This window comes from Rhinolophus sinicus, chromosome 4, assembly GCF_057876585.1.
Source record: "Rhinolophus sinicus isolate RSI-liver-muscle chromosome 4, RSI-T2T, whole genome shotgun sequence".
In the NCBI taxonomy this organism is placed as follows: Eukaryota; Metazoa; Chordata; class Mammalia; order Chiroptera; family Rhinolophidae; genus Rhinolophus; species Rhinolophus sinicus.
Genome location: NC_142504.1, coordinates 115199273 through 115220405, shown reverse-complemented (window position 1 = coordinate 115220405; position 21133 = coordinate 115199273). Strand labels below are relative to the sequence as shown.

The window sequence follows — 21133 nt, the reverse complement described above, 5'->3', positions numbered from 1 at the left end:
CTCCGTGGTATATATTTGATACATATTTCCTTTCCTATATGCTCCAATCTTTAACAAACGTCTTTGGGACTAGCCCGAAGACTAGTCCCAAATATTATACTAGGAGTATAATATCAAGATACACAGCTGGACGTCAGTAAGTGTTAACTGAGGTATATTGTCTGAAATGCATATGAAGAGCAGAATTCCTATCAAACTTCTGTAAAATATCAGAACTTCAATAAACTGACATTTAGATTTATGCCTCTTCCACTACCAAAATCAGATCTGATACCACTTACAATGAAAAACTGATATAATAAAATCAAGAGTGAGTAAAGAGCTAACTAATAAAACGATGAGGTGGAGAGAGTTTTAAATTTAGATTCGTATGGAACAAAAGAGATGTCCTCATGTTTCTGAAAATCCTCCTCTGGAGGACAACCATGTTCACAGGCCTCTGGAACCGTTCAGCAGCTGATCTGCCTCGGAGCGAATGCGAGCCAGGAGGTCCTTTCCAGAGAGGCTCAGAAATGTCGGCCGCCTTCACTCCTAACAGCCCCAAAGCCAATGAGGCTCCCACGCCATAAACACACGGCCAGCACAGGCCATGGCGCTGAAGGAGCCGGAGCCCTTGGGCCACGCTGACGGCATGGCTCCCTCGCGGGCCTCCAGCAGCAGGCCTGTCATCCTGGAGGGCCGGGGGCTCTGGCCACAGGACCCCAACCTGATCAAGTTCATCCCCAGAGCATCTCACAGGCCACGTTTAGCTCAATCCTCAAACAGAACCTTCCCCAGCCAGAGGCCAAAGATACACTGAAGCCAGGCGCTGGGACTGTGGCTCTCAAGCCCAGTGAGATGGAGAAAAGTCTTGTGCGCATCAGAGGAGAGCACTGTTCCTATCCCAGGGATGCCCATGTTCTATTTCAAATACCCAACTCAATGTTGCCTGCAAGTTAAAAATCAGAATATTTGCCTACCGCTTAAGTTAGAGCTAAAACAAGCACCGATAAGCCAGACTAACAGGGCTCAAACCACGGTGACCATACAAGAATAAACAGACCAGCCCTTCCATTACCAGAGCCCCACCACTCCAACACTACGTGCCTGTGAAGATGTGTGAAAAGCAATATAAAACAGCAAATCATGGGGGGAAATAAACTATAAAATTAGCTGAGCCTTCTCACCTGGCTATTTCTTTTCTTTTTTTTAATTTCCTTACACTTCAAGTACTATTTTGCAAATACAGTAAATTGATCCAGTAATAAAGTTAATTTTATAACGATGTTATATCAACCACCTCTGACAAATGAATCTTTTGTAGTCAGAAAGATTTTACACAAGTTAAAATTTATTTCCTTTCAAAAAGTATTTTTAAAATCAATGTGTGTCAGTATTTCTACCTAATTGTTTTAATTTTTATTTAAGAAAGAAAATTTTAATTGGGACAGGAAAACAGGAATAAAGAAAGGAATGCAGATTCTATGAACAAAACAGAGAATGGAAAATTTCAATGCCATTAAAAGCAGACACACAGGATCGTTTGTATCTTATACCATTTGAAAAGGTTGTTTTATTATCAGTGTAACTAATCACAATGAAACCATCCCTTATAACTAAAGACATTATAATGAATTTTCTTTACAGCTACAGAGAAATGGGATTTGCTGTTTCACATCAAATAGAACAGGCTGTATAAATTCTTCTTCCTATTTATTGTAAAATATAATTTCATCTATAAAATCAGTCATGAAATATTAAAACTGAAACAACAGAATTTATATCCTTTACTTAATTTAGTTTAAATGGTCTATTCACTAAAAAAAAAAAAATAAAAAAAAACAAAGAAAAAAGGTGGGGGGGACACATTGATAGAACCCCTACTTTCTTATGAAATGTTTCCATTAGAGCCTTTGTTTTCAAGAATTTATAATGCAGCCATAAAAAAAGCATTCCATGATAAAAGTTAGTATATTTTCCTTAAATTTGCCTTTCATCTTTTTCAAAAGGCAAGAAAACGAAGCACGCAGCAAATCTATGCAGAAGGGAAGAAAATTAGGAGAATAAAACTAGAGAAACACATAACACATTTTACCCTGAGATTTTTAAACACTAGCGAAAAAGAAGTGAGGTACAGGCCTTTGTTTTCATCCCAGCAAGACCAACAATAAGTGTGGGACACATGGCAACCATGTAACTATTCTAAGCCACAGTTTTCTCGTTTGGAAAGTGGAAGGAAGGACTAAAATTCCTAAATTCCATGAGAAAAATCCCTCACTCATAGTAAGGAACTGCTGAACATCAACCAGCAGAAAAAGATATTCTTGGTAATGGATGTTCTAGCAAAAAATAGGAAGAAAACGGGTAGTTCCAAAATGTAAATCTGGGGAAAATGTCACTTTAAAAAAACATCTAAAGACATGTTCCACAGTGTTCTTGCTTAGACAGATTCTTTAGGTCCACTGAGAAGAGATAGAAGACAATACCTAATCAAAGAACTGCAGGGGAAAAAGACTAAAACTACTAATTTTGGAAGAAATCTGGAAAACACTGTAATTCCAAATGTCAATAAGCTAGCGTACGATAGAAAACTATAAAGCCTCAAGATATTTGGGATATAAATTATTGGGTATCGAAGATCGGAGTGTTAAGAAAGTATATTTAGAAAGGAGAACTTCGGTATTAAATTTTTCAAATATAGTTCTAACATTTATATACTAAGGTTAATATTTTCCTCTGGGTGGTGAAATGATAGGTAATTTTTTCTTCTTCTTCCTGGCACTTTTCTGTACTTTGCAAAATATATTACTTTGGGGGGAAAACTGAGGGGGAATTTTTAAAAATATCTTTACATGACTGAATGGAAAGTGATGACTGCTTCAAGAAAGAAGAGAAGCCCTAAGACAGAAATACATTTATAATTGTGATTCTTGGACTAAATTCAAAATCAAAACAAACAAACAGCAAAGTCGAGGGCGCGGACGGGGGCTCCTAACAGTCAGAGATGCTTGGGGTCTAATTTTGGTCAAATCACCCAAGGACACAAAGAAATTGACCTTGGCTCAGCGGACCTCACACTGAACTGTGAATGGAGGCAGGAGAACCAGCACAAAGGAGCACAGCTGGCACCCAGGCCTCAGCCTCGGATGCCACCCCTACTAAAGGAACCTGGGCTCCCCAAGAAATGGCAGATTCCAGGGTGGGGCAAGGTCAGTACACTTGGGACGCAGAGCATCTTATTATATCAGGAAGTAAGTGAATGCTTTTTAAAAGATGATGTCACAAAGATACAGAAGTCAACTGGCAGCCGTTCCTGCTGGCCAAATCCTACTGGGACAATTTGAGCACCGAAATAACTAAGGACCATTCAACCATTCAAAGCAGGAATGAATGAGTCCATTTTAATGATGGGAGACAGACAGACAGACAGACTGATGGGGCAAAGGATGAATAGAACGCTGAGGGCCACCTGGTAAACACGGAGGGTGGACAGGAGGTAGAAAACCACACTGGCAAAGGTTGTACCTAGCGGGCCAGAAGCACCAGTGGACACTGAGCATCTCCCTACAAACTGTTTCGGCGACGTACGGGAAGGAAAATAGTCAGTAACCGTCCAGTGGGTAAATGGGCACCGTGCCCAGGGTGATGACAGTTAGCATCCTCCGGAGGATAGATGGCCATGGTGTGCCCCCGATATGTCACCCCAGGAAGGACAGGACACCAGGGCATCACTGCAGCCAAGACACAAGACCCACAGCGAATGGAAAGGAAATAGCCGAGAAACTCAAAGTGAGGGATGTTTTCTTTAAAGAAAAAAAAGGAAAGTGGGGGAGACTTCCGTGTTTCCCCAAAAGTAAGACCTAGCAGGACACTCAGTTCTAATGTGTCTTTTGGAGCAAAAATTAATATAAGACCCAGTATTATATTATTATATTATATTATATTAATTATATTATATTAATTATATTATATTATATTTTATTTTATTTTATTTTATTTTATTATACCGGGTCTTCCATTCATTTTTGCTCCAAAACGCATTAGAGCTAATTGTCATCTAGGTCTTCTTTTCGGGGAAACACAGTATTTTCTTCACAAATGTCAATGTCCTGAAAGTCAGCCTAGGGGAACGCACCTGATGACAGGAGGCTAAAGACACGCCAGCCAAATGCAACACCTGTTCTCAGGCTGCCCTGTGAGGGCAGGAAAACATGCCAATAGGGACATTTCAGGTCGACCGACAGAAAGTACTGTGAGGGTTAATTTTGTGTGCCAAGTTGACTGGGCCAGGGGACACCAGAGAGCTGGTGAAACATTATTTCTGGGTGCGTCTGCGAGGCTGTTTCTGGGAGGGGTCAGCACTCAAATGGGGAGACTGAGGAAAGAATGCCCTCCCAAGCGTGGTGGGTACCATCCAACCTGCTGAGGGCCCTTGAACAGAACAAAAAGGTGCAGAAAGGGCAAATTTGCTTTTTTTTCTGGGACACCCATCTTCTCCTGCCCTCAGACATCTGCACTCCTGGTGCTTGGACCTTTGAAAGCGAACTGAATTATATCACTGGCTTTCCTGTTTCTCCAGCCTGCGGAAGACTGGAACTTCTCTGCCTCCATAATCACGTGAGCCAACTCGATCATAAATAAATACACGTCCTGTTGGTGTGTTTCTCTGGAGAATCCTGACCAGACAGGTTTGGGACTGAGAGAGGTTCTAGAGGAGCAGATGTTAAGGATGATGTGGGGACAGAGCCCCAAAAAGCAGTTTCCAGGCTCTTGGCCTCACGTGGAAAGGTGCTGGCTCAGGTAGTAAATGGCCATCAACTGTGATTGGATGGCCATCAGCTGGGGCTAGTTGGCCGTCAGCTGTAACCAGTGAGCCATTGGCCACAATATAACTGCTGTGGCTACGCTAGCAGCAAATGGGGGCTAGCAAGAAGATGGTGGCTGAGCCTGCAAGCGGCGCAGTGAGGGTTGCGAACAGTGTGGCTCCTGCTTCCTGTGTCTCCAACCCAGCCTCCAGTGAGACTATAGTGGTATGACTCCCCTACCTGTGGCTCCATGGGTGTTCCTTTTTGGCCTCACCATGTCCTGTGTTCTTATGCTGGGAGCGGGAGCAGAGCAGGTAGAAAACCACACTGCAGGCCGCCCCGCACGACAGATGAGTTTCTGAATTGGTTCTGGGGTTTCTGGAACTGGCTCCCTCACCTGATTAAAGATGCTCCCAGAGCAGAGAGAGCGTCTAGAGCCTGTGGTGTGACCCGTACAGACACACAAACTACCCGCACCGCGGCCGCCTGGAAGCAACGCTAATGGACTCTGTGCGTGACACTGATGGGCATTTTTGGAAAACTAAGGAAAATAATGCCTTTGGTTGGGTGGCCCTGGTATCACTGGACAAAGTAGGGGCAGGAGGCAGTGAGCTCGGGGATCAGACGTCCCAGCGCCAGCACAGCACAAGCAGCCTAGGGCGTCCAGGCACGCCTCGGGGGACAGCCTGACCCCTGCAGCCTGGGGGCTGAAACGGCTGAAAATCTAACTCAGAACCTGTGTGACTGGCCACACCGGAGAGCAAGCTGTGGGGACAGAGCCCCAGAGAGCAGTGTCCAGGCTCTCGGCCTCATGTGGAAAGGTGCTGGCTCGGGTAGTAGATGGCCGTCGGCTGTGGCCAGTTAGCCAATTGGCCACTAATATAACTGCTGCGGCTGCGCTGGGGAGGGGAGTCGAGGGAGTCGATCAGTTGGCAGCCGAGAAGCGGACAGCTGCTTGTAGGTCGTGTGAATCCAGCCTCCAGTGAGACCGCGGTGGTATGGCTCCCCTACCTATGGCTCCGTGGGTGTTCCTTTTTGGCCTCGCCACATCCTGCGTTCTTATGTGGGGAGCAGGAGCTGAGACCCCGCAGGCCGCCCGGCGTGACAAATGGCTCAGCGAGCAGGGTCTCCCACAGGACACAAGCTGAACTCGGAGCCTTGCAGGGTGTCTACTATTGAAGTGGGGGCACCTCTGAGAAAGGACTGGGATTCTATGAATTAGGGTGGTGAGGGCGTGATGAAGCTGGGGATACTGAGCCCTGAAATTCTGATGCATCTTCGCCAGTGACAGAGGTCTCCCCACCCCACCCCACCCCTGGGGGCCTGTGGCCGGCCTGCCAGTTCCTATAATAAATGCATCTCATTTCATCTACTTATAAATGAAAGAGGCAGTGCATTTGCTTCTAAAAGTCTTGACTGGAAAGTGGCAGCCACCACTACTTCACACCTGCCTGCTGAGAGGAGTGTGAAAACGCAGCAGGAGCCACGCACCTCTCCCTGTGTCCGGGAAAGAAGGCCTAATCTGATGTAGGGGACAGCTAGCTGGCTCTGACACAGGCCAATCCAAAAATTATCATAGTGCCTGTGGCTCTACCTTCAAGGAAGGCTCCAAGACTTACAAAAACCTTTTCTGAGAAATGCAGCTATCCGTGGAAGAGCAAACCTGAACCTATTACCTATTCCATATTTGCAAAACAAGGGCATTAGGACAATACCAATCATTTACAAATTTAGCGAATCAGCAAAACGTGAATGCCCAGGTCCTACCCATGGAGACATTCTGATGAAGCAAGTCTGGGGTGAGGGCGAAAATGTGGAGTTTTCAAGAGCTCCCTGGCTGACTGAAGAGCCAGATATAGGACCCACTGGATTAAAGCCCCTCCCGCCTTCAAAAGAACCAATGTGTATATTAACATATATTTACCAGACACAGAGCTGAGGTGGGGGGGGGGGCAGGGAGAGAAAGAAAGGGGGACCAGGAAGGAGAGAAAATGTAGTGTCCTAAACAGCTATCACACACGGCCTCCAACCCCAGCCACCTGCGGCATGCTTGGCCACACACAAAATCAGTCTGCCTCATTTTAGCAAACTGCCTCTAGCCACCCCCCTGAAATCCTAGGTGTTAGATACCACCCACGTGGAAAACCAGATTATGAACCATGAAAAGTCTTAGTGAAAACGGTTTGATCTCATTTTCTAAAAGACTGTAATTTCTACCACTTCTCCTTGATCTCAATTTTCTAAGCTATTTTTAAAAGTACATTATCACCTTAGTTTAAATTCTAATGGTTTTATAATTATATGCACTCCTCTGTGATTCCTCATTTTCTAATAACTGATCCAATGATTATGTGTCAAATTCTGATCCATAATTCACAATCAGCAGAAATCACAACTGAACTGTGTACTTCAAGAGCGTGGTCTGTCGCTTGTTCTGCTAGGTTTACATCACAAAGTTTCCGTTTTATTCGGATGATGAGTACACTGGTGTTACTCCAACTGTATCAAAAAAATGTCTTCCCTAGGAGGCTTCTTATCACCTTACTTGTTTTTATTTCAGACTATTTAGGTTTTTTTTCTTTTTTAATGGAAGAAAAAAAGCGCAGCACAGAAGATAAAAGGAGGAGTATGAACATCAAACATCGCAAAGCACTCAGAATTAAGACAGATTATCTAGCTTTCGCAAAATGCAGCTGAAACTGGAAGGGCTGTTTTAGTTCAGAACTAAACAATCTGTTTGTAAGGCGCCTGTTCTGCGGTTGCCAGTAAGGGAACTCGGACAAGCACAGGTGTCTGAGATGCAGACATAGGGACGGACTCCTGGGCTGTCACATCCTTAGTGCTGAGCTGACTGTGCTACAAAGTCTGACGTTACACAACTACAAGCACTCGACAGGTCTAGTGGTTTAGACAATTGCAGCACTCTGAATAGCGAACAAAAATAGTAGTCTATGATTCCACAGGACATGCAATTTGACTTAGGACTAGTTCTAGAACCACATTTTTATTTTTCTTACTTATTAATTTCAAGGAGTAACTTAAAACGATGGCTTAAAATAAGGTTTACGGTAAAGCAATGTATATTTAAGAAAAAGACATCATAACATGGAATAAATATGACACTCAAAAAAAAATTATCAAAGGCTAGAAAAAAAGAAAAACAGGCAAAGTAGAGTTCCCAAAAGTGCCCTTTTTAGCAGCTAATTGCCTAAGCAAAGAAGTAGGATTTTCACAACACTGTGGCATGGTACTGCCACTTCTAATAAATTGGAAGGTGCAATCCTTAGAGCTAAGAACAAAATACAATTCCTTTTCTGCTTTAGGGACTTGTCATCTGCTAGAATGATGAAGTCATATCTGCTGGTTTGGAAACAAACCTAAAACAAAGTAAGTCACTTTGAAACCAGCGGTAAATCTGCCCTGTGCGTCCTTCACACTCCCATCCCTACAGTGACTTTTCCTGGAACGCCAACACTCGCAGACACACTCCGTCTGTGACTATCTATCTGGCAGGCGTGCAGGAGTCAGACGATCTCTTCCACTCCCACGTAGGTGTCCATGGGCACCTTTCCGCCTCATGCAACTGGGGCAGTAGTGGAACAACCCCCAGAGGTGCACTGTGGGTGCGACTCAGCCTTCAGTTAGCCGAGTGTAAGATTAGCACATACTGTGCTCCGAACACTGCGTGCGACCTAGTAAGTGTTCAGCAAGAAATAACAATCATTCGCATGGAAACCAATCTTCTCTCGGGGCTCTCTACTCCTGAAACTACTTCTGTATCATAGCCCTGCAAGAACATATCTCCGTGACCACATGACACCCACCATAGCTTTTTCTTACAAACTCAATAGTCCCTGTGTAGACAGATGTGCAAAAAGAGAAAAACAAACGTTTGTTTTGTGGACCTACGAACATACAAACCTGCAGAGAATTTGTATGAATTATGAGCCAAAATGACAACTGCCAGGAAGTAACAGCTCAAATGCTCCAGAGAATAATAGTTTTGCAGCAGCTTTTACGCATTTGAAATTAAGAACACAAGGAAGAAGACAGGAAGGTGGGAGAAGGCAAGGGGAGGGGGTCCAATTCCAGGATAGTAAAGATTCTGTGCTCTCTCTGGAGGATGCTCAGGCCCGCATGGGGTAAGCATTACTCCTAGCTTTTTAAAGGCCTGTGAACCTAGACACACAGAAGCAACGGACAGAATTTGCTTAAGGCAAAGATAAGGCTTTTACTAAAGAAGCTACAGGCTTGGGGCGAGACCACCCACTATCACCGGCCCAGTTAGGAACGAATGATCAGATCGCCCTGTAAGATTCCTTTCCCTAGAAGCCTTTTTTCATCCAGTTTTTTAAACATTTGATACAAAAAATAATTTTAATATGTGCAAAGTATTAAACATAATGTAATAAAACCCTGACTACAGAACGCAGTTTAAGAAAATCAAGTTCTTATCTTTGAAGAAGACCCAATGGTGTCTCTAGCACCTTCCCTCTTCTCACAGAGCTAGTACCCACTAACTTGAAGTTTGTGTTTGCAATTTACCTGTTTTCTTACTATTTACCATATCTGTATTCCTAGCATTATGCCATTTTGTTTTGCATGTTTCTAAACTTAAAAAGTTAACAAATAATGGGTAAAATATTATGTGCCTTCTTCGAGGAAATAGCCTTTTTCCCTAGAGGCAAGGTTCCTGACACTTCTCATGCACGTCGCTAAAATCCATTCAGTCTCCCTGCTGTATGGTACTTAACTACCAATAGGAATACAATACCATTTATCCATTCTCCTGCAATGGACATTGTTTCCAGTGTGTTCCTCGTGGGGAATGTTTGCCCATTTTAGCCCACATCAAATCACCTGCACAGCTGGCGAAGGCTGAAGGCTAGCCCATCCCCAAAGTTTCCGATCCAGCGGGCCCTGGGTGGGGCCCAAAACTGCCCACTTTGAGCCAGTTCCCTGGAGATGGTGTGGGGGAAAGACAATACAGAAGCACTGCTCTAGGATGAAGGCCCAGGAGTGGAATTACTGGGGCAAAGGGTACATGCAACTTTATTAGCTAATTCCAAAGTCACTGTACAGACTTACACTCCCGTCAGTTGTAAGCATTCCAGCTGTTTCCTACCTCCCCTACAGATATTGTCAGATTTTTACATCTTTGTCAACCAACTGTATGAAACCATACATCATTTTGGTCCTAATTTGCTTTTCCCTAATAATTATTAATAAGTTGAGAATCTTTGCACTCAGCTTTCCTCTTCTGTGAGATGCCTCTTCTGGTAATTTACCCATTTCTCTATTGTTCTTATTGATTTGTTGTTGTTTACCTTTCTGGATACCAATCTTTTATCAGTAATATGTATCAAAAATACCTATTCTCACTTGTGACTTGTCTCTTCACTGTCTTGGTTTCTTTTATTAACACTGGCCGTCAGTGTTAGTGTTGTCAACATACCAATCTTTTCCTTTGTGGTTTGTTCCTCTGTGATTTGCTTAAAAACCTCCTCCCTACAGCACTCACACAACCAGGGTCCTACACTGTCTTCTGAAAGTGCCACTGTTTTGCCTTCCTATCAAAGCCATTCATTGTTCACTTTTTGGTTGATGTTTGTGAATGATGTGAATTAGAAATGTATCCCGCCCTCAAAAAAGTGTCCTGGGCCAGCCTGGTGGCTCAGGCGGTTAGAGCTCCATGCTACTAACTCCGAAGGCTGCCGGTTCGATTCCCATGTGGGCCAGTGGGCTCTCAACCACAAGGTTGCCAGTTCAATTCTTTGAGTCCCGCAAGGGATGGTGGGCTGTGCCCCCTGCAACTAGAAAACGGCAACTGGACCTGGAGCTGAGCTGCGCCCTCCACAACTAAGACTGAAAGGACAACAACTTGAACCTGAACGGCACCCTCCACAACTAAGATCGAAAGGACAACAACTTGACTTGGAAAAAAGGCCTGGAAGTACACACTGTTCCCCAATAAAGTCCTGTTCCCCTCCCCCAATAAAATCTTTAAAAAAGAAAAAAGTGTCCTGTTTGGTAAGAGCCACAGACACTGCCAACTTTAACTCAGGAGGATACCAGAAGTGCCCCGAGTGAAATGCTGATTAGGTGTCAACCACGTGACTGAGGTATACTCTGCTCTCTCTTTGAGGCAAACAAAAAAACTGGAAATTTTTAATGTGAAAATTGGGAAGGTTATTAGCAAACCAGTCAGACCCCGATCCCCACCTCACCTGCTGGTTCAGACCTCTGGGCAAGGCCCAGCATGGCTGCACAAGCCCCCAAGGTGACCCTGACGCACCTCCAGTCTGAGAACCACTGAGGGAAGAGCAGAAAGACTGGCCTGTAAATCAGGAGACCTGATTCTAATCCTTGCTCTGCCACTAACCTCCGAGATGGATTTGCCACTTGGCTTCCGCGGGGCTCAGCCTCCCTATCCGACACGAGGGAACGGGATCAGATCAATGCCACATCCCTCTACCCTGATCTAACGGTGAGGGCACTCATCCCTGCACGGCCGAAAATAGGAAAGAGCACCAGTGTGCCACCACACGTTGTCCCTTCATCAAAACGCAACAATGAAAATGTCTTCATCGACTGAATCATATTTAATATCTCTAAAATAACCTACTATTTTAAATAAAACTGTGTTTGCTTTAGTGAAAGCCTCTGGGAGATGATTAGGTTTAGACGAGGTCGTAGGGCTGGCTCCCAAGATGGGATCAGTGTCCTCATAAGAGGAAGAGACCAGAGTTCTCTTTTGCTTTCTGCTATGTGAGGACACAGCAAGAGGTGGTCAACTGCAAGCCAGGAAGAACCTCACCGGGAAACTGCACCTTGATCTTGGACTTCTCAAGCTCCAGAATTGAGAAAGAAATGCCTGTTTTCTCAGGCCCCCAGGCTGTGGTATTGTTACAGCAGGCCGAGTTAAAACTGACTCCAGTGTCCCCTCTGGTGTGTGGATCTCACACAGATTATAGCTCAGAACTGGGCTCCCGTCCTTGAATAAAGAACGTGTATGGTCAGGCCACAAGAAATATTTAACAAGTATGAAAAACAGAGAATTCTAAAATGTATAGCTCTAGATATTTCCATAACTGCATAAAAAACACTGCTTCATTTAATCTATTCATAGATTTATAAACTGGGATTCTACTCACAACCTGTGATACCTGTAAAACAAAGCTCAGAGGAGATGCAATCAAACGCAAAGAGTCTGTTTTACAATGGTTAGGGAGCTCTCCTCTAATAAAACAAACCTAATTAGGATGAATGTTGAGAGAACTGTCCCCTCAATCAAGTGAATACCCACTAATCCTTAAGACCTAACTCAAACCCCGTATCCTGCAAGCTCTCGCCACCCATTGCCAGGCAGTCAGACATAGTGCCCATGTCCCTGTACCTGCACTTTAGCCCTTAGCAAAGGATACTTCTTTAACCCTAAGCAAAAAGGCAATGCATCAATTTGTGTATCTGCCCCCTCAACCAGACCTTGAAACCACCTAGGGCAGTATGCTGCTCTCTCCAGCACCTAGAATGGTGTCAACACAAAGTAGGAACCATGTTTGTAGAAATGGAGCCTCTCTGCTGAATACAGTGGAACTCTGTTCCATCTTGCAGCTTTTCTGTAAACTGGAAATTATTCCAAAACATTTTTTTAATGGCACCGGTAGCAACTGTTAACACCAATAATCGCCACTTGCCTTGCAGTGACGCAAGAAGACATTAGCTGCTAGAGAGCCTTGCCTTAGGTTTTCAGATGTGCCAGGAGTTAGTAATTTCACATGTAGCAAACTGGAGTAAAAATGAGTAAGAAACACGAGATTTGAATCCTGACATTAATTTTGGCCAAATGATTTAACCCGGGTCTCAGCTGGTAAAAAGGGAATTCCTACTGTACAAGGTCACTGTGCTAAATGAAGTATACAAAGTATATTATGTATCCAACGAGCTCCCAGACGTCCCACTCCCTACAGGCGTCCCACCTGGACCAACATGTCACCGCAAACCACGTGCACACTACGGCTAGGTCCACGGCACAGGCTGGAACGTTCCAGCTCAGTCACCATCCGGGCCGTGGCTGCCCATAAAGAAGTCCTACGTGTGCTCCTGGATGCCACCCTGACAAGGTCCCCTTTTCTAGAACTCCCCCGTGGAAAAAAAATGGGGTATTCAACTCTCAACGCAGCCGACAGGGGTCAGCAGCCCCGGGCAGCCACTGCACTAGGCTGAGCTCCCGAAAGCGGCCAGCAGTCGGGACGCGCCCGCGGGCCGGGGAGGCAGGTGGGTCTGTGCCGAGGCGGAAGCCAGGGCTGCACACGGGGGTCGCCTCCGGGTGCTGAGGGCGGGGGCGCCTGAGAGGCCAGCACCCTCCACGCCCAGGCGCGGCGACCTCGGCGACGAGCGTTGGGGCCGCTGCCCGCCGCGTCCTTAACGGACGGAGGCCGGGGTGGCAGCGGCGCAGTCAGTGCAGCCGGGGAGCCCGCAGAGTGGGCGGGAGGCTAAGGAAACCACCGCCCAGACCAGACGCCAACCCCGGGCAGTTCCGCGCTCGGGGCGTGTTTGGGTGCCTTTCGGGGAAAGCGGGCGGTAAGACGCACCCCGACGCGTGCGGGGAGCCGGGGCGCCGCTGACAGCGCGGCACGGCCGGGAAACTGAAGCCCCGCGGGGGCCGCGGGGGCCCGGCCCGCCCGCTGGCCGCCGAGCGAGCAGGGGCGGGCGGGAGCGGAGGCGCGGGCCGGGCGGCGAGGACTGGCGGGCGGCGGGCGTGTGTCGGGAGAGTCTGGGCGGCGTCGGGAGGGACCGGCGAGCAGGGAGGGGCGGAGGCGGGGGGAGGGGGGAGGAGGAAGAGCGAAGGGCCCCGGCGGGGCTCCCAGAGTCCAGCCGCCGGGGCCCCGGCCCTGAAGCCACCGCCCCCAGGACCCGCGCTGACGCCGGACGGTCCCCGCCTCCAAACCCCCCGCCCCGGCCAGAGAGTAACTTACCTGTTTGCCGACAGAATCGCTCCTGCTAGCCCCTACGACTGACTCCTCCGGCTCACCGTCTTCCCTCTGGGAGGAAGAGGCGGGACTTCCTGTCTTTCCGTCGACCGACTTCCGGCGGTTCCCAGGGCGACTCTATCGTGGATCGATCGCCGGACACTACAACCCAAACAACAGGATGGCGGGACTGGTTTAGTAAAGCCCTCGTCGGGTTCCCTTTTTTCACCGCGAGTGGCCAACGGACCCGTGTGCTGTCTTGTTTTCAGGACATCAGCTCTTGCCGGAAGTCACTCGGAGATGAAACCGGAAGTCCCACCTCTTCCCAAGAGAGGAAAACGGAAAGCTGAAGGAGTCACGTAAAGAAGGGGAGGCAATCGTCGGGTTCGAAGGTTGGCGGGGTCCGACCCGGGGAGCCACCTGGGATTTACAGAGGGTCTCTGAGCAGGTTCCTCCCGGCGGTCGCGCCTCCTCCCTCCCCCATCCCTCCTCGCTCCACCCCCTCGCCCGGCAGCCAGAAAGAACGGCGAGGGCCACGCGGGACGAACGGACGCCCGCTCCCGGGACGGTGCGAGGGCCGCTGAGGCTTCCGCCTGGCGGACGGCCCGCTGCCTTCGGCCTTCACCCGCCCGCTTGGTGCCGACGTTTCTGAGGCGCCCATAAGAGGATCGAGGTCTTGCTGCTGTGCCAGGCGCGTGCGCAACCCCAGATGATGTGAAAAGTCTACAGTGACACCAAATCGGGGTCCTAGGAGTCACAGGCCCAAAGAAGCCGCCAGCCGAGTTCTGATACTAACGGGGACGCACTGAAGCTGAACGTGGTTGTGATTAGTGTGGCAATAAAACCTGAAAAGGCCGTGGGTGTTGAACACGTCTCGCATGGACTGTTTCTAGAAACGTTAATGGAGCAACACAAGGCTAGGAAGAAAGTAAGACACAACCACGGCCTGCTGGTCACAGCCTCTCCCTCCCCTTAGGCGTTCTCCGCGGATCTCAGGTTTAGAGCCCTTTCTTTGGAAACTCAAAGCTAAGGAGCACCACGGCCTGAAAAGTGCAATGACGGAGACGTTATATATGGAGATGGGCAGTGATAGCCCAGCTCGGGTCAGGTTGTGAAGATACAGGCTCGTTAGGGGGTTTCATCTTGTAGACATAAGGAAATCTGTTAGGTAATCAGAATTGTATTTAAAAGATAATTTTAAGTGAGCGGGATTTTAAAATAATGGCCTGATAATACTAATGATAGGCTTTCTAACCAAATCGTCTCTCAAGGCCAGTGTCAGCTCAGTTCTATTTAAATTGGAATATTCAGGTGATGGGAGCATTTGAGATCTTACTCTGGGGCAAATATCAGTTTGGCTCAAACTCTCATGAAAATTCGGGTGACAACATTTATAAGTAGTGTTTTATGAAGAACTACTTGTAGATGTTATCTGATTGAATTCTCATTATAATCCACATGAGTTCTATCATCCACAGCAGGAAACTGCTGTTTAGAATCTAGAATCAACCATTCCAAGATCACACAGCTAGTAAAAGTAGAACTCAGCCTTGAACTCCACAGTAGACCTTTTCCACTCTGCCATGCTGACTCAGTTTAGTAATAATTAACGGAAAGTTGTAGAGTAACACATGGAAAACAGTTTTCTCAGAATAGGTGACCAGCCTGACAGTGATACGTATTCCATTAACCAACATTTATTGGGTGCCTGCTAAATAAAAGATAAGTGAAATTAGATTCTGTCTTCAAAGAGTTCTCTTAGAAATTTACTCGAAAACATGGCACTTAAATACAATCTTTCAATATCTATTTCTATAGTGTTAGTCTTCAATGATCAGGTGATAAATTTCTCAACAATAACAGTAGCTAGCACAATTCACATGGATTAGGCCTCCTCTGGTCTTTGGGTGATGAATGTTGCTACCTTTCTTAACCTTGGGGATTTAGTTAACATTTTGTCTTCCTTCTTTGAGCAATGAAACAAAATCTTAATTTACTTTTCACTTCAATCGTGCATTATTTTGCTGAGACAGGTCAATTTGACCTCATTTGCCTCATGTGTAAAATGAATCATTTAAAGTTCCCTTTTGAAATTCTTTTGCTATAATCGAAGGTTCTGAAATTCCTAAGTCATAGTAATAGTGTCTAATAATACTACTCTCATTAAAGAACTTGGCTACATTAGACAACACTAATGATGATGATAGCTATGTTTTAAGCACCTACTATGTCATGCAGTGCTCTAGAAAAATCCAAGAATAGGAAAATTTTGGTAATGTTTTTCTGTGTGTCAGGAGAAAAAAAAAATATATATATATATATATATGTGTGTGTGTGTGTGTGTGTTTTATATTTATGTGTATTTACATAAAACCTTGGGACTTTTTAAAAAAGATTTCACACCTTTATGTAACCACAGCACAAAAAAAAATTAATTTATTTTTATAAGTTTGCTATAAAGCAAGAGTAGTCCAACACTTCTCTAACTCCTCTAACATTTGAAGGGATGGAGGCCCCAGGGATGGGAGGCCAACTTTTCTGGACTGAGATGACAGACCAGCCAAATGTAGGGTGTTTATGTGAAACTCAGAAACAGGTAGCTTGCTCAAAGGTTTATTCCTTCCATTGTTTGGGTAGAGCTGTTGGACCCTCTGCTAATGGTGAAGCTCCATTCCCACCACTTTTCTCTGAAATGAAGCTTCCCAAACCACTGTCTTCAAACTCTGATTTCTGCGTTGACTGATGGTTTTTACTGTTGTAGACAAGTTTTTTTAAAGCACTATCCTTACACCTTTAGCTAATGCCTTCCCCCCCATCATCTTAGACTGCTTCAAGAGATGAGGATTTTTATCTGAGTAATGCAAACAGCTTTCTCCATTATATATTTACATGCAATAATCTGTCTTCATAAATATTTCCACAGCATTCCTGAACGAGAGTTTGAGCCATTGTCAAGGATTGTGGGTGGGATCACCACTGATCTGAGGATTATCCTCAAATCCCTCTCTGCCACAGGTCCACGTTACAGTTCTTTCTTTGCTGCAAATCAACCTAAAGAAAATTGCATAGTTTTGAAACTCAATTGTTGACCCAAGTGTGTGGATTTATTAGGGTGTACTCAGTGTGTGTTACTTGTGCCCTCACCCACTCTTTGGTGCTTCCTTTTTGGCAGCAGCCCTGCCCATCAACAATTCTGGCAAAGGAGAAGTAACAAATCACTAAGTATTACTTACCTTTGGGCCTGAGGAACCTAATGGAATTTTAAGGAAAGATGACAACCACCACATATTGATGGAAGAGATGGTTTAAACCATTTAAAGTTTCATATTTATCATAATACTTCTATCATAAAAAATTAAAGTGTACTTAAGCATTACAAAGAACTCGAATTTCCTAATACAGATAGAGACAATACTGCATTGTGTTACTTTAATCTGCTTGTCTTTAACAAAAGTAAATATCACATGGTACAGTCATTACTGTTCAGTCATCAGAGGGCCAACTTAGCACTCACAATTGTAGCATCTCTCCAACCACCCAAATGTCCCTCAGTTCCAGTTGGAAGTTTCCATTGGTCTGATGAAGGACTCATTTTCTGATTCTAAGGGTGAAATTCAGAGCCAGGACTCCTCTGAGCCATGTTTGATGTGGAAAGCTGCAGGGATGCCTGGTGATGGTGTAGCGCTCGGTGAGACAGTCGCCCTGATCACACCACAAGCAAAGCCAGCCCTGCTTGGAACTTTCCACTTGCATCAGCCAGGGGGGGAAAAAAAACCCTTTTCTTTTTTGTCAGGTTTTCTTTTACTTTGCACCGTGAAGCAATTTAAATGATATAGAAGGATTACTACCAAATCTACCACAATGTCAATCTAAGAAAGCATATTATAAAGGAAAAAGAGCAAAAGTTTTCAAACTTCATAAATTTAAATGTGTACTATTATCATATTTGAGGAAATAAAGCAATCAATAGATTTACATCTTTTTTAGGTATATGTAATTTTTCCCATTAATAATAGTAAATACTTCTGCAATAGCAGGTTGAAAAGTTAAAAGAGAATGAAAAGTTAAAAGAGAATGAACAAAAAAATATACCAACTTCCAAAATACCAGGCATGCTGAAACCTTAAATAAATTATTTCTTATAACTTTTCTAAATAAGGATATTATTTTCATTTTATAGACAAGAAAAATGAAGCTCAAAGAAGTGATGTCTTGTTCTCTGGTTCTGTCCATATTGGGTAATGTTGGTGACTTTCCCTCAATTTACTGTCACACGTATACCACTCCTACTAATTTGGCCCTGTGGTCTGGATGTAGTCCCAGTGAAGACGCTTGCTGGGAGGAGGGAGATATCCCCATTCCCTTTTTCTAGAGAATACCAATAAAATATGTATTACACCTCATGACATTCTTTTTTTTCCTCTCAGACCTTCAGATTGGATAATTTCTATTGATTTATCTTCTATGTTCTCTGATTCTTCTGTCATCTCCAATCTGTTAAAAACAGCTAGTGATTTTTCCCCCTTATTTCAGATATTGCAGCTTTTAGTTCTAAAATTCTGTTTGGGTCTGTCTTATAATTTCTATTTCTCTGTTGAGATTTTCTATTTGTGCAGTTATTAAAGGTATATTTTCCTTTATGTCTTTGAGCAAAGTTATAACAGCAACTTTGTCAAGTTACAATGTCTGCTAATTTCAACATATGAATCATCTTGGATTTAATCTTGATTAATTTTCTCTTTTGATTATGAGTCACATGTTCCTCTTTATTAAATGTCTAGTAATTTTGAGTTGTATCTTAGACATTTGAATAATATAATGTAGAGATTCTGAATATAGTTATATTCCTCTGAAGAGGTTGTTCATTGATGTTTTAACAGACAGTCATTTGGGCTGTATTCATACTTCCTCAGACTTAGCTGGGAGGCTTAAATGTGCCTCACACATGCATAGTTCAGAGGTAATCCAGAGATTTTTGCAGAATATGCAGAATTTGGTGCTTCCCCTCTGTGACTCTGTCTCTTTTCCAGAAACTCCCTCCCCTTAACTTGTGCTGATGTAATAACCCTGAATATATATTTTTTCAGTTTCAGGTGTTCAAAACAATGTAACAGTTATACATCTACACCCCTCACAAAGTGGTAATCCCCTCCCCCAATCCATCGCCCCATCTGACACTGAATATAGCTGTTACAATTCCATTGACTCTATTCCCTATGCTGTACTCCACATCTTGTGATTATATATATATTACATTATAATTGACATTCATTATTATTCAGCTTCAGGTGTATAGTGCAGCGGTCAGGCATCTACACCATACAGGAAGTGGTATTTTAAACAAAGTTTAGATAACCTCTTTTATTTGACTATAACTTAAAATTTGAAAAGAAACATTGGTCATTTTTGGTGACTACACATTTTTGATGACTAATTTAACAGTGTCTTTAAAGTTCTAATTTCCTTTAAATTAACATTTTTTTGTCATTACGTTCCAATGCCTACGAACAGTAACAGCGACAATATGCTATGAACACTTAACCACCCACACTGGGATTTTAAATCTAAGTTCTTTTTGAATAGTGCTTTGGTGAATTTCAGTGTGGGAGGGGAGATGATTTAAAATCATATTTTCCATTATAGTCAAAGGCATAATTTCTCTGACACCTTTTTTCATTCTGAATAACAAATTACACTGGAATAATATTTTTAAATAAAATTTTTCCACATAATGGGAATTTTTTTTCCCTTCATCCTACCCAAATTTAAAAAGCTCAGAAGCATTTATTTACTTACCATAACAGTTAAGAAATTATAGTCATTACACCTATCATCCATTCTGTTCCACATCATGCTGGGAAAAAAAGAGAGAAAAACATCACTTTGCTTCAGAAAATCTATATTTCTGTCTTTGCACTTCATCAATTGACTGAGCCTTCGATAGCTGACAAAGTGTAGAACACCCAACCCAGCCTCTGCCTCCCAGAGCTTGCATCCTAACAAGGGAAGTCCTTTCCAATATAGTGAGGAGGAAGGTTGTCTTTCTTACGTGTTCAGAGCTCTACAAAATAGAATGTGAATGTTACCAAGTTGGTCAGTGGAAGAACAGAAGGAACATGTGCAAGTATTAGGTTTTGGTTTAAATTTTATTGCTTGTCATGTAAGGTAGTGGTATTACAGATAAAAGACAGATAAATAACATAACTATACCTGATCTAACCATAGGAGCATTATCCTGGAAACAAATATCTTATTTCATCTCACAACCAAGACCTCAAATCATTATTGAATTCTTTTGCTATTACATGTTCAATTAATATTCCAACTCGAATTGAAAAACATTAAAAAATAATAGCTAGATGACATTGAACACATTTAAAACTAGATATTTAAAATAGGAGAGTATTCAAAAGTCATTTGGCCCTATCATAAAATGGTGTTTGGTGACTTGTTTTGTTAAGTGAAAGTAGCTGTCAGTAGAAGTGAGAAGCCAAATAGAATAACATTATGGTCTTCTTTTGTGAGCTTCCTTCTCATTGCACTTCAGAAAAACTTGTTGAGCACATATTATGGGCCAGGCACAACCTTTCCTCAGCTCAGCTGGCTGTCACGCTGCAGGGACAGCAGATCAATGTTGCCCAATCTTCTGATTGCACAAGAGAAATTATTTGTATGAAGTCTGCCGGTTTTGCAATGCTGGCATCCAACTCAGAAGCTCAGGACACTGTGAAGGCTGCCTGAAACAGGATGGTGGTTTGTGGCCTCTGGATTAAGGCATGACCCCTGTGAAGACACAGTGCTGCCTGAGAGGATACACACGAGCCGTTACCAGTCAATGGCACCTCAGTGTGACTTACATGCTTTTCTCAGAACTAGCTGCTGCCAAGATGGTTTCAACTAGGAACGACGTGGGGCGAAGAGCCTACACATGAAAGTCCAGGTGCACAGCAGGCCTGGCCGGACACACTTCAAAAATTACAGCTGCTGAATCAAAAGGAAGATTTCAGCAAGATATATTTAGCAGCTACTGTGTGCAGTGCACTTCACTGGGCCCCTGAAGTACAGAGATCAGGTGGAAATGGAACCTGACAGTATGAGCTTCAAGTTCACTTAAATTGTGGGGAGGCATGGCAGCACGTGGATGGTTCACACAAGTATTGTGACCCTATGGTGACGCTGGACTTCATCCTCAGAACAGCTGGCCACTCCAGTATTTTAAGCAGGGATGGGAAGGACACACAGGCTGCAGTGTGACAGGGACATTGCAGAGGTCTGCTGGGGAAGCAAAGAGATTAGGTAGGTGCTTTTGCATTAACCACCAAAAGTTACAGAGGATTTGGCTTACAGGCTGTGGGAGGAGGCTGTGGAAGCAGTGGC

The 21133-nt window shown here is 44.3% G+C and overlaps 1 protein-coding gene and 1 pseudogene across 1 annotated transcript in view; one reads left to right on the top strand and one right to left on the bottom strand.

Annotated features, from left to right (window-relative positions):
- ZNF407 (zinc finger protein 407) overlaps positions 1 to 13893 on the bottom strand; it is a 378271-nt gene extending 364378 nt beyond the window's left edge. The window contains exon 1 of the mRNA XM_019715496.3: positions 13763 to 13893. The gene's annotated coding sequence lies outside the window, so the exon portion shown is untranslated. The remainder of the gene's footprint in view (positions 1 to 13762) is intronic.
- On the top strand, positions 590 to 18159 carry LOC109436737 (uncharacterized; annotated as a pseudogene).
- Positions 18160 to 21133: the final 2974 nt, after the last annotated feature.